At 43.0% G+C, this 13,101-nt stretch overlaps 1 long non-coding RNA gene and 1 pseudogene across 4 annotated transcripts; one reads left to right on the forward strand and one right to left on the reverse strand.

Annotated features, from left to right (window-relative positions):
- Positions 1 to 4,077: 4,077 nt before the first annotated feature.
- On the forward strand, positions 4,078 to 5,239 carry LOC109756909 (F-box protein At5g49610-like; annotated as a pseudogene).
- A 1,916-nt stretch (positions 5,240 to 7,155) lies between these two features.
- Positions 7,156 to 12,261, reverse strand: LOC109756913 (uncharacterized). Of its 4 annotated transcripts, XR_002231379.4 has the most exons (8): positions 11,830 to 12,261; positions 11,355 to 11,434; positions 11,004 to 11,069; positions 10,291 to 10,411; positions 9,686 to 9,760; positions 9,462 to 9,573; positions 9,031 to 9,119; positions 7,156 to 7,728 (listed from the first exon to the last, which is right to left on the reverse strand). It is a non-coding gene; the product is annotated as an uncharacterized lncRNA (long non-coding RNA). The 4 variants fall into 4 exon arrangements; XR_002231377.4 differs by lacking the exon at positions 9,686 to 9,760; XR_005754798.3 differs by lacking the exon at positions 9,686 to 9,760 and having other exon boundaries at positions 11,823 to 12,213.
- Between the last annotated feature and the right edge of the window lie 840 nt (positions 12,262 to 13,101).

Below are 13,101 nucleotides of genomic sequence, written 5' to 3' on the forward strand. Positions count from 1 at the left end.
TAAAGATGTTGGTTGACCAAGATGAAGCTCGAAGAGTATATCTAAGTGGTCAACTCACAAAGCACAAACAATGTACCACGTGAGATCAAGTGATCTAGTGGTATGGTAAGTAATTGTGAATTGTGCTTTGTTACCTAACCCATGATATATGTTTGTTATGTCTATGTGTGTTAGGTGTTTCTCATAGGCTTGCATCAAAAGGAAAGATCTCGTTTAGCCTATGTGTGGATGACATCAAGTGGTGATGGTCATCGGATTCGAGGAGTCCAAGTGCAAGATGAGATGACATCAAGTGGTGATGGTCATCGAGTTCGGGGAGTCCAGGTGCAAGATGAGAAGCCGGAGGTTATATGCTTTGAAGCTTGCGGTCCACATCATGATAATGTGCATGTGAAGATGGGCTTGAGATAAGGCTTCCCTCATTGCATCATGAGGAAGCAATTCGAGTATCTTCACCAAGTGGTCGTGGACAAGAAAGGGATTTCAACTTGAGGCAAGCATTAAAGTCATCATCAAGCTTAAGTTGAATGTGCAAGGCAAAGGTATACCTTAGCTAGGGTTTCCTAGTTTTGCCGGTCTCATAGTGCTTGGTGGGAGACCGGATTATAGGTTTGATAGCCGTACTATCAAGAGGGACTCTCGGGCAAGTAGCTTGATCACGTCGCATGTAGAGAGCTCAAACCTTTGCATTACTTGCATCATTCTTTCTTGTTGATCTTGGGTGGTTCTCTATGTGAGGACCTTGGGCTTTTCCATAGCTTCAAAACGAGCCCAAGATCATCGAATTCAGAGTCCGTATGCCCAAGTTATCGATGTTTTAGTGGGCTGCTGCTGGCTGTCCTGGGGACCCCGTGGGCACGGGGTCTTTGACCACCCCCGTGCGCACGGGGTGTCCAGAATTCTGGGTACTCTGTGCACACGGGCTCGTACCGTGCACACGGGACCCCGTGCACACGGGGTCTCAACCCCCGTGCGCACGAGGTGCCCCGGAAATGCCCGTTGGAGCCCCAACGGCTAGTTTCGGAGTTTGGCTATTTAAGGGCCCTTTCCTCCCACCGGTTGGGGGTTGGTTCACACACATTCTAAACACCATTTTGAGCCTCTCTCCACCTCTCCCAAACCCCTATCTCCCCTCTATGTGAAGGGGGATTTGTGGATGGATTAGTGAGCCATTTGTTGATCATATCCAAAGCATCCCCTCTCTTCAATCTCCTACTTTCAAGAGTGCATCTTCTGAGATTGAGAGAGTGAGTTGAGCATTTGTTGCTTGACCTTGCATTGCATTTGTTGCATTGGTTTGAGCTCCCTGCATCGATTTGTTCGAGTGTGAGCCCGTGAGTTTATTACTCTTGGAGGCCTCCGCCTCCTAGACGGTTTGGTGATACATTGAGAAGATTGTGAAAGAGGCCTATGTGGCCAAGGTTCCCCTGGAAGCTTCCTCTTGTGGTGTGCTCCGGGGAAGGGTGTTGAAGTGGCCTAGGTGGTCAAGTTCCTCCGGAAGCTTCCTTGTTTGTGGTATGCTCAGGAGAAGTTTGTAAAGGTGTGGTGGTCGCCTTCAAGACCAACCCCGAGTGAATCGAGGCTCATCTGTTGGGGGTGACTCGAAAAGGAGAATACGGTGAGTCACTTGGTGACGCCCCGAAGCTTTGGCTTCGGCACCGCTCTAACGGAGATTAGCACTCTCACGAGTGTGAACTTCGGGATAAATCCTCGTCTCCGACTCACTTGTGGTTATCTCTTACCCACACCCTTTACTTTCCGCAATTCATACTTGCTCATATTGATATATCTTGTGCTAGTTGAATTGCTTAGTTGCTCCTACATTTCCATATCTTGTGATATAGTTTGTGCTTGCTAGTTTCCTTAAGTGCCTATCTTGTTTAGCATAGGTTGTTGGTGCACTTAGTTGAGCCTAGCATATTTAGGATTTGTGCTTGAAAGGTATCCGTTTAGTTTAATTCCGCATTAGGATAAAGCCAAATCCGTAACAGTTTTAAAACGCCTATTCACCCCCCCCCCTCTAGTCGTCATCTAGATCCTTTCAACAACAAAAAAGCCTAAAAAGGAGAAAAGAACCTAATCAACTTCTCATCACTGTCCGAGTTGAGTTCAACGACCCCGGGGTCAACGGTTCGGCCTTGTCGTCGTTGGGGGTCGGCATGAACGAGCGGGAGCTACTGATGTTGCCTTGTTGGCATCGTCGACATGTTGCTTCGGTGCCTCATCGTCCTAGGCCACCAGCTCCTCGAAAAATTGACACGGAGCTATCAACGCTTGTAGGGGACCATGCAGGCTCTATACATGGACGCGAGCACCGCTCAGTTCACGTCGACGATGCCAGGGTCCGCCTCATCGATGGCCCGACGATAACATTGCACGCGCGCTCCGCCTCCAGCTGAGCCTCCACCAGTCGGTGTGGTTGTCATGTTGTACTGTTGCTCTGCCTGCAACAACTAGAAAACGAACATTGGCGTGGCGTGGACGACAATCGCTCCTCCTCCGCGACCTCCATCATGACCATCGGGCTGCCCTCCTTCCCCTTCATCGAGTTTGGCTCCAAAGGGCTCGATGATTGGGCTGCCTCATTTCGATCCTGGCGTTGAGCGTCCGTGGCATGGACCTGCAATGTCGACAACAGTTTGAACCATGAAATGTCAGAGCCAACTATTGCGACGTCGGATGACGAACGCGGATGCGAATTAGGGATCCAAAATAGCTGCGGCAAGGCTTCTCGGTAGCCGCGCCGACATGAATGCGGTTAGGCGGCTGAAATGTGGGGAGGGTTCTAGAGCTAAACAACCGGAAATAGATGTCCGAACTTTCAAGAGCTCCCCCCAATTTGAGGTCAACTTGTGGGATTTGAGAGGCATTATGATGCTTTGATTACGGTAGCATCAGAACTCTCTCTCTCTCTCCTCAACGGTCCTCACTCCTCCCGTTTCATCTCCTCTCCCTCACTTTCCACCCTCACCTTACACCGGCGGGAAGGGAGCGTGCTTCTCCAGTTGCTGAAATCTCGCTGCGGCAGCTGATTGGCCTTCTGCTCGGGATCTGGTACAGCAAGGTGAGCCTTGAGAACACAATCCCTTGTTAGTACTACTCCGTATTTGCCAGCCATGAATTGGATCTGAGCAGAGCACCGTTCCTACTTAGATAACATTTGCAGAGGTCAGAGGGGAGGCCGGTGGTAGGTAGGCTTCTGCTTCTCCTCCGGCCTCGGCAGTCCGAGCAGATTCTCTTGACCGGTGTGCTGCTCTGATGCCGTCTTCCCCGTGTCAACTCAACACTGCACAGGTCATTTTTATCCATCCAAACCCTAACTAATAGGTGCAGTAAGATATTCGATTAGCTTTGCGTGCTTCCCATCCAATTCTTCATGACCCGTGATGTTTCTCTATACGTCTAACCCTGCACATTGTTAATCGATCCATGACTTCCGGAGTGTGTGCAATTAGCCCGTCGTTCATGGAAGGTACCGTGTGCAATTAGCCCTGCTTCCAGTTTGTCATGATTAATCAGATACACATCGAGTTAATTAATTCCTGATTTCCTTGCTTCTTTGTGGTCTTCGTGTTTGGAGTGAGTGTATACATACGCCTGCAGAGCTCTTGGAACAAGCAAGTCAGAACAGATTGATTATTAAAATTGCATAGAAATCTGCAAGAACACCAAATGGCTCGAACTCTGCTAGGTATGAAGATAGGTTGCGTGCAAGGATCCTTTACAGAGAGCTTTTGTTCTAACCAAATTCTTGGTCTAATCCAGCATATGTATACACTGTTTGTTCAGTTCTGCTTGTAGTACTGTATCAAACTTAAAAACAAATTGGCGATATCCATCATTTAATTCTTTGTATTTCTGTATACTAATCTTTTTTGATTACCTTGTTGGCTTGTTCCAATAAAACTGAACTTGAAATAGATTAAAATGGTTCGCTCATGTAGCAACTGCTTTGTCCCAACATAGTTTCAGATGATTGAATTATGTCATAGTATCTTGGTCTCCATGATTAAAAAACTGCTTCCTTGCCTATCCTGACATTATCAGTATTGCCTTTCAGTAAACAACCATAAAGAGATGGACCCTGGGAATGGTTTTCTTTCTGCTAAGCTAACTGATGATCTGGTGGTGGAGATCCTCTCCCGGCTGCCGTTCAAGTCTTTTTGCCGCTTCAAATCTGTTTGCAAGGCCTGGCTTGCCTTATCCTCCGATCCGCAATACTGCAAGAAGCTTCTGAAAATTCCAACTGGTCTTCTCTACCAACGACGTTATCACTCTGCTATCAAGCTCGCTAGCCTGCCCCACAATGATAAGGATTTTGATGAAGCTCTTAGTTTCCTACCACACTATGAGCAATTAGAGCTGATGGACTCTTGCAATGGCCTAGTCCTTTGTAAGTACAAGAACAGGAACAACTATACTCCTCTAGGTATTTGCCGCTTTATCGTGTGCAATCCGGCAACACGAGAGTGGAAGATGCTCCGGGATACTCCTCCTAGCCATTATGACCCTTTTTACAATATGAGTATTTTAGCCTTCAGCCCATCATGGTCGGCAAACTTCTATGTCTTCAACTTTCAGTGTCTTAGTACCCTCCGTTTGGGATTTGGCCCTGTCAAACTTCAGGTGTTCTCGTCTGACCTTTCCACTTGGTTTCTGGACATCATGGCTCTCTGAGACAATGGTTTCTCAACCACATCTGTTTATAGATGGAGCATTGTATGTGCACACAGGTTTGCATGACATTCTGGTACTGAAGAGCTTGGAGGAAACTAGTTCTGGCATTCCGCCGTCTCTTCGTACTATTAAGTTGCCGCATGAAGACGGCGCTTTTATGGGTAGGTTTGGCCAATGTTGCTTCGGCCAATCTTCGGGGGCCTTGCACTACGCATTGCCAAAGGAGGATGCTCGTGCGATTCTTGTTTGGAGTCTTGATGTTGATGAGCCTTATGAATGGAGCCTCAAGTACCGCCTCAGTATGAGCCATGCATTCGGAAGGGACAACCTTTGTCAGTATGACGCACATTCCTGGAAATGTGACTATGAGGTCATCGCTCTTGACCTGGAGAACGGTGGTCTTGTCCTATTCGATAAACGGGCAGACAAGCTTCGTTTGTACAATATAAAAACTGGTGAACTTAATGTGATTCAACCAGATGACCACCGCTGCCGCGTGTTGCAAGACAATTACTACCATTATGTGGCATCCTACTCAAAGCTCCCTGCTTTAAGCCTTTAACCATGTAGTCGGTACCATCTTTGTTTGGCTTTTGAGTGTCGCACCTCTTTATGCTGTCAAACAATGCAGATACGGTTCTTCTCTCTGTTAAGTGCTATTTATGGATTGTAATCTAGGACCATTTTTTTGTTTTCTTGAACCTATTCCACTAGTACCAATATTAATGAGGTTAGCTCTATTCTGTCACTGATTGTAGTAGCAGCTGCGCTGGGAGCTATGTATTCTGCCCTAGCCATCTCTCTGAAAATATAATTCCTGAAATTGCTGAGGGAAGATGCTGAATTTCTTGGAAATACTGGAGGCCTGTGTGCTCCGTTTATCATTTGGTATCTTGGGAGGTAAGATTCATAAACTGACACTAACCATTTATATTTTGAGAAGATACCAAATGATAACACATACTGTATATTATTGCCATAAATTCTCACCATGCATATAGAGTATAATTTGAAAGTAAAAGGAGAAAACTTTGTGCTTGTGGAAACTGGTACATGTCAAACGACTCAACATACATAGACGGTTGAAATATTACAATGTGAACAGGTTTGATTTTCTAGTTAACTAACCAAGATTTATGAATCCAAATCCCAATATTTTTTTCCCTTTGTTGGGTACCACTAGATTATCCCCATCTTTTGGAACCCCTCACTTTTGCCCCTCCGCCGTTAAGAGGCTCTATGAAAATGCCCTCACAGCATGTTTCCGTCCGGTCAACCCCCTCTGATCATCACCGACACATTTGTTGGATACACTAGATGATACTTTGCATGTTGTTGCGTAACTGGTTAGGCAGTGCGGCTTGCCGCACCTGGCCGGAACCCGGCCGGATGCATCATACTACCGAAAAAGGGTTCCCCCGCTTTGTATTCCAAAGCAAACCGAAAAAGGGTTTCCCCCCGGATGCATCATACTTAACCCGGTAACAAAGCCGATGAGGCATCTCGACTTAATTCAATCATATCCAGCCCGATAATCAGAACGTGAAGGTCCAAAGCATGAAGACCAATTACATTTCATAGATGCATTTCATATAATATGTAGCATAATGCACCAGAAATTTCAAGGTTTAGGACAAAACCATAATAATAAGTTCGATGCGACCTTCTGAGAATTACTTCAAATATACAAAGACACCTTGTCACTGACATTTAATTACATAAGATTAAAAAATCAAAGGTCATTAAATAATTTGAATCAACAAAACAATAGTTCAAGAAAAATATTGACATACAACTGGGGTTTGGAATACTCTGAAGGCATGCAAGCAACATGTGTATTTATTGTCCAGATTGACATACACTATTTTTTCTCTCTCAAACATATGCGAGACGTTTTGACATATATAAACATGTCTTGATTCAGTAAATAGATTAAGTAGCCCGCTTAGATATTCATACATGCAACCTGTGGTCTGCATGGCAACACAAAAAACACAAGCAAATAGAGGCAACGAGAACCTGAATCATGGGCAGGACTGAATGAGAACATTAAAATATTTGCTAGTGTACTTTTGTGTTCTGTTTGCTTAGTCTATGTAAAACAATTGCTTGGATCTATGTGACAACACAAAAAACACAAGGTAATAGAGGGAATGACCTCCCCAGAGGGACTCCGGGCGGCAAGCGGGTCTCTTAGTCACTCTTCTCTATACAGTAATAATCAAAGAAAGAAAATACTCCCTCCGTTCCCAAATATAAGTCTTTTTAGAGATTCCAACAAGTGACCACATACGAAGCAAAATGAGTGAATCTACACTCTAAAATATGTCTACATACATCCGTATGTTGTAGTTCATTTGAAATGTCTAAAAAGACTTGTATTTAGGAACGGAGGGAGTACTATTCTTGGTACTAAACCTACTGAATGAACCAGAGCAAGGGGCAAAATCAAACGTTTGTAACACATGGATTCAGTTGTTTGATCTAACATATATTGTGCTGAATTAAATATATGCCTATAGCTACATAGTTCTAAACCAAATGACAACATATAACCAAAGTTCTCATGACCATATTCTAAATTTATCTTGTTATCAAGAATGATCAAAGAAACCTATGTTATGGCCTTATGGGCATGCAAGTTCTACCAGCTTGCGAAATACTGTAATTAGGAAAAGAGAGCGAAAAGTGAGATCCCACCAGCTGAACGGGACACAGGGGTGTGTAGGAAGGAGTAGCGTCCGTTAGGTTGGGCTTGATCCTCTTGCGTGCGTTCTGCTGCTCGGTACAGGGATGGACAGATGGAGCTCACGCATTTATGCAACAAATGCTTGGATTCCAGGGCAGGGAGGGAGACTGCAGCCGAGACCCGTCTTTTGATGCATCAACGTCTTACCCGGTGCCACCGCTCGGTACTCGAAGGGGATCGCAAGTCCTTTCCTAGAGAAGCTTTGCCCCATCATTGCCTTCATGGTTCTACTTAATGATTACCTATTTCCAGAACTCATTAGATAATGCCCCATTGTGTCCTTGTAGTACTTCAGCTTGTCTCTACACCACAGAAGCCAGTGCCTAAGCCAGTGCCTATTATTGCATCTATCAAATGACAAGTCTATTGCATGCATTACAACAAAAACAGAATCACATAAAGCATGAAAAAGGAATGCATGGGAGAGGAACAAAACACACATTACAAGAGGACTGAGTTTAAAAGAGAACAAAGAAAATGCCATTAAATAAGAATAGCAGCTCATTTCTTTTTATCACATAAAGCATAAAAAAGGAATACATGGGAGAGGAACAAAACACACATTACAAGAGGACTGAGTTTAAAAGAGAACAAAGAAAATGCCATTAAATAAGAATAGCAGCTCATTTCTTTTTATTTTAAAAGGAAACATGAAGCATCTGGCACAAGTTTCCGATTAAAAGAGAAATATAGAACGTCAAACAGGACACCCTAATTACTATTTTTGTAAGAATGTTGGACCATGGCAACAAAATGCACACATCCAAACACAAAGTATATATACTACCAATTACCATGTCTAAAGTGGCAATAATGTGATATGAAAAAGAATTAGACAGTACTCCATCCCATTAGATTATATTACTTACACTAAGCAGAAAAAACAGTAAACTGGGAGCATGCTTTCTACTTCACAATGCTATAACCTAGGGGGTTTACCGGAAACAAATCAGTAATAGTAAATAGGAACAAAAATAAATTATTTTTAAGTATTTGGTGCATCAGAATTTGCTATTATCTTTGTTGGCCGACAAAATTAGCCTTCATATATTTTGGCTATTAAGATCACCTAGTGGAAGAATTCACATGTTATTCTTTCTGCCCATCCAAGGTTGGACAAGAAACTATGCACATAGGAAACAGATCCAACATAATTTCTATGATCATTCACAGTAAGTCCATAACACAAACCAATACTTTTCTCGAGGTTCATAAAACATCAATCATCTCTTAAATATACTTATCTAATATATGCCTAAGAGTCTAAAACATGCTGATGGCCAGCATATAGTTTGTTCTACATGCCAGTCTAACCAAAAGACATTACAGTGTAATGCAGTCAATGTAAATTTTGATCTAACACAACCATAATCCTGCATCGGTAAAACTGAACCAAGATTGCATAATTCTGCATTGGCAAAACTAACATAGAACTCTAAAGGAAGGATAAACGCCAAATAATTAGAGTAAGGAATCACGCCTATCAAACACAAGCATCGACTTCATATCATAATCCACAGATGCATAATACATAAACAATCTGCATAAATATCTACTGCTGGAAACTAAATCAAGCTAGGCAAGTGACATATATAGATTCTCACAGTAGAGGGGTACAAGAGCAAGAGGAGCTTGCCCATCTTCTTCCCAGCAGCTCTGGAGGACTGCAATCCTGCCCCTTGGGAACCAGCCCCTGCAAATGAACAGATTGACATATCAAATTGCATCTCTAGCGGATGAATAGGGGAAAATATGAAGCCTCTTTGCATATGTGATCCATATGAAATAAAGCTGAATCAAGAATGCATAATTCTGCATCGGCAAAACCGTATCAAGATCGCATAATGCGCAACCAGGAACTCAATTTGGCCATGTATTTTGCAGGTAGACTTTAGTATGGCACTCCATATTGTAGCTAAGATCTAATCAACATTCTTTTCAGTGGAACTTTAAACAACCCAAAGCCCTTTTATACAGAGCTAGCTTCAGTTGCAGAAATAGTAAATAAACAGTGATCGATGTGAACAACACATACAGAGAAGAGGAGGTGTTCATCACCAGATGATCCTTTTCGTCAGAGGCAAAGAGGAGGAACTGCTTGTTACCGACGTCGTCTGTCCCGCTGCAGCCAACGTCGCCGGTCTAACCTGGCCATGCACACACCATGACAGCAAGCTGAGTCAAGAAAAGGCGGCATCTCCCAAAGAAAATAGATGCACGAAAAAAAGATTTCATCACCCACAAACGATATTTCAATACCTAACAAACGAATAGACTCTCCACTCGATTGATCACAAATTTGTGGCCGGTTTATTCCTCTCTACAGGCTAACAGCTTCACCAAAGAAAATCATCTATGTTACTAAAGGGGAGCCACAAAGGACAACCATCTACGTAAGCCTAGCTCATCAGTCAATTTAAGAATCAGTCTGCCTCCTATAACTGCTGATGAGCTAAGGAAAGCACAATAACTAAAACATGCACTCTTGTGTATACCTTAAAACCCGAAAAAGTGGGCAACCGTGTACTTAAGAGATAAAGCAGCCTCAAATAATCTACCGAGAAACTGTATATATTTTAGTTACCTTTTTTGGTGAACTCCAGTCTAAAATGATTTACTGATAAAGTAGTCAACAGAGCCAAAGATCTTTCAGCATGAGTATAAATGTGACATCAGGATCTTACTAAGAGAACAAACATGGCAACATGGTTAAGATTTAGCAATATTAAACTATAAGCACGAATTATGTGCTACTGGCAGTCTTGTGAAGAGTATAACATCGGACTGGAAAAGAATCACTACATAGTATACCAAGACTTGCTGATAAGAAATAAATAAAGATGTGATTCGCAAAAGGTACTAACCTTCTTGCAATTAGGAAAGAAAACAAAGACAATGAGAAATCCAGGAACACACTAATGGTTGCACATCCATGATTGTATCTAATCCAGCTTTATCTGAACAGAAACATCCACATACCTTGTCCTAGACCAAAAGAAATTCCAAAAAAAATAGCATTATATGGAATAGTTCTCATGCCTACACAAACCAACAAATTGATTTTGTAATTCACTCCATCCATGACACATCTGTAAAACAGACTTACTGGACATAATTATAACCTAGTTGAGCGACCAATAACAATTCATGCAAGATTTTTATAACTACAGCTTAAAGTGAATGTTCCCTTCAACCTACACAAACCTAAGAAAACAACTGGCCAAAATAAGCTAGCATATGAGCCTGCTTCACGGGTCGTAGGAATGTGCATTGAAGTAATGTTCCTCCATCACAAGCATTAGAGATAATTATTAGTTAGTGCAGCTACTGTCATAGTAGAACATATATGAATCCGATATCATATTGAATTGCATGCATTGAAATTAACAAAGATGATAGCTTCCAAATATTTGTATGCAGGTCAACCTCATGTTTGCCAAACATGTCAATTGCATCCATACGGACTGTATGACAACACAAGATATTGAATAAATATTGAAAAGCATGAGCCTTATGCAAACAGATACCAAACGGAACCCAAACTGATACTTGGATATATTTAATCAATATAACTGACCTTCACATGGAAAAGAAGGAAACGACATATTTATATGAATTGCCAGAGTTTCTCCCCGTTTTAGATCTACAGAAATATGCACGCATTGAAAAGAAAAACTTGAGACGGGTTCATGATCTTGGTGCTGGCAGTCAAAACAATAATAAGTGGGCCTCAAGCCTTGTTCAGTGTGAGACGAGCTCATGAATTCAGTTAACAATGAACCTGAATCTATGTCTACGTGTGAAGGGACAGTGTTCAATGTGAGATGAGCTCATGAATTCAGTTAACAATGAACCTGAATCTATGTCTACGTGTGAAGGGACAGACAGAGAGAAAGATGGGGCTTTGAGGAGGGAGGGAGGGACTGACAGGGTGATCCCGAAAGCTCCGACGATGGGGACGACGCCCCAGAGCACCACCGCGTGCAACAGCTGGTCCTGCAATCAAACCTACAAGCAAGCGATGACAACTTAGAATCCCATGGAGTAGCGATGCATGGTTTGGTCGTTCAGGAGCTAGGATACGCGGTGGCAGCAGTTAGCAGGAGGTGCTTACAAATGCACAAAAGACATGGACAATTCTAATATTTTTAGCAAGCAAATTTCAAATATGATTTGCTTACATACATCAACGGTCAGATAAACAAATTAGGAATCTTTGTATACATACATAAGCAACTGGAAAATAATGGATCTATCAGAGAAACCTCAGAAACTAAAATGTGTCTTATCTATGCCTTTTGATCTCGTAAGACATTGGTTTCTTTGGATTTCTAATTTCATTCATATATATAAGCCACCCAATCGTACAGCGAGAAAGGATTCTAGTGAACAATACCACTAACCAAAAGGTGACTTGTTGACAAACGACTGTAGAACACACAAACAGGTATGCGGTCAGATCCGGAACCAATCGCAGCAGGACCAGGAAATCAGCCAAGCTTGCCCTGCCAAATCAACAATAAATCAGACACTGGCCATTGATTGAGATGCACAGGAGAGAGAGAGGGAGATATATATATATATATATATATATATATATATATATATATATATATAGAGAGAGAGAGAGAGAGAGAGAGAGAGAGAGAAAGAGAGGAAGCTGAGAGCAAGAGGGCCCTGGCGGCGCGAGAGCGAAGGGGCGGCGTAGTCGACCAAGGCCTGAGCGCCGCAGCACCTCGAGGTTCTCCTTCCACTTGCTTCTGCCTCTGCTTCTTCTTCTATCTCCCTCTCATGGCCTCCACTGCTCGAGTGAAATACCTGGTGCTCCTTCGGTCGACGGAGATTGCGTGCTCTGCCTGGTGCGACGCCCTCGATTCAACCGTACACTAACGCAAATGTGTACGATCAAGATCAAGAACTCACGGAAAGATATCATAACACAACTCTAGACACAAAATAAAATAACAAGCTTTATATTACAAGCCATTGGCCTTGAGGGCTCGAATACATAAGCTCAAAAACACAAGAGTCAGCGTAAGCAACAATATCTGAGTACAGACATGAGTTAAACAAGTTTGTCTTAAGAAGGCTAGCACAAAAGCAACATTGATCGAAAAGGCAAGGCCTCCTGCCTGGGAGCCTCCTAACTACTCCTGGTCGTCGGTGGTCTCCACGTAGTAGTAGGCACCTTCGGTGTAGTGGTAATCGTCGTGGTGACATCTGGCTCCTGGACTCCGAGATCTGGTTGCATCAACCGGAAAGAAGAAGAAAGGGGGAAAATGGGGAGCAAATCAACCGTGAGTACTCATCCAAAGTACTCGCAAGCAAAGATCTACACTACATATGCATCGGTATCAATGAATTGGGCTGTATCTGTGGACTGAACTGCAGAATGCCAGAAGAGAAGGGAAAGCCTAGCCTATCGAAGACTAGCATCTTCAAGCAGCTCCAAGCATCTTGCATCATCAAAAGAGATAAGAGTAGCATAAAGTAAAGTAGTAGTAGTGCTATCAACCTCGGCCAGAGATCCTTTCTCGACTCCCTGTGAGAAAGCAATCCTAGAGCCATACTATCCATTTCTCATCACAATCCAATTCTCATCACAAGTATCCAGTTCTAGTTGTATCGATCGGGATACAACTCCAAGTGTCCGTTACCGTAGGACAGGCTATCGA

This window comes from Aegilops tauschii, chromosome 4 (assembly GCF_002575655.3).
Source record: "Aegilops tauschii subsp. strangulata cultivar AL8/78 chromosome 4, Aet v6.0, whole genome shotgun sequence".
NCBI classification, from domain to species: domain Eukaryota; kingdom Viridiplantae; phylum Streptophyta; class Magnoliopsida; order Poales; family Poaceae; genus Aegilops; species Aegilops tauschii.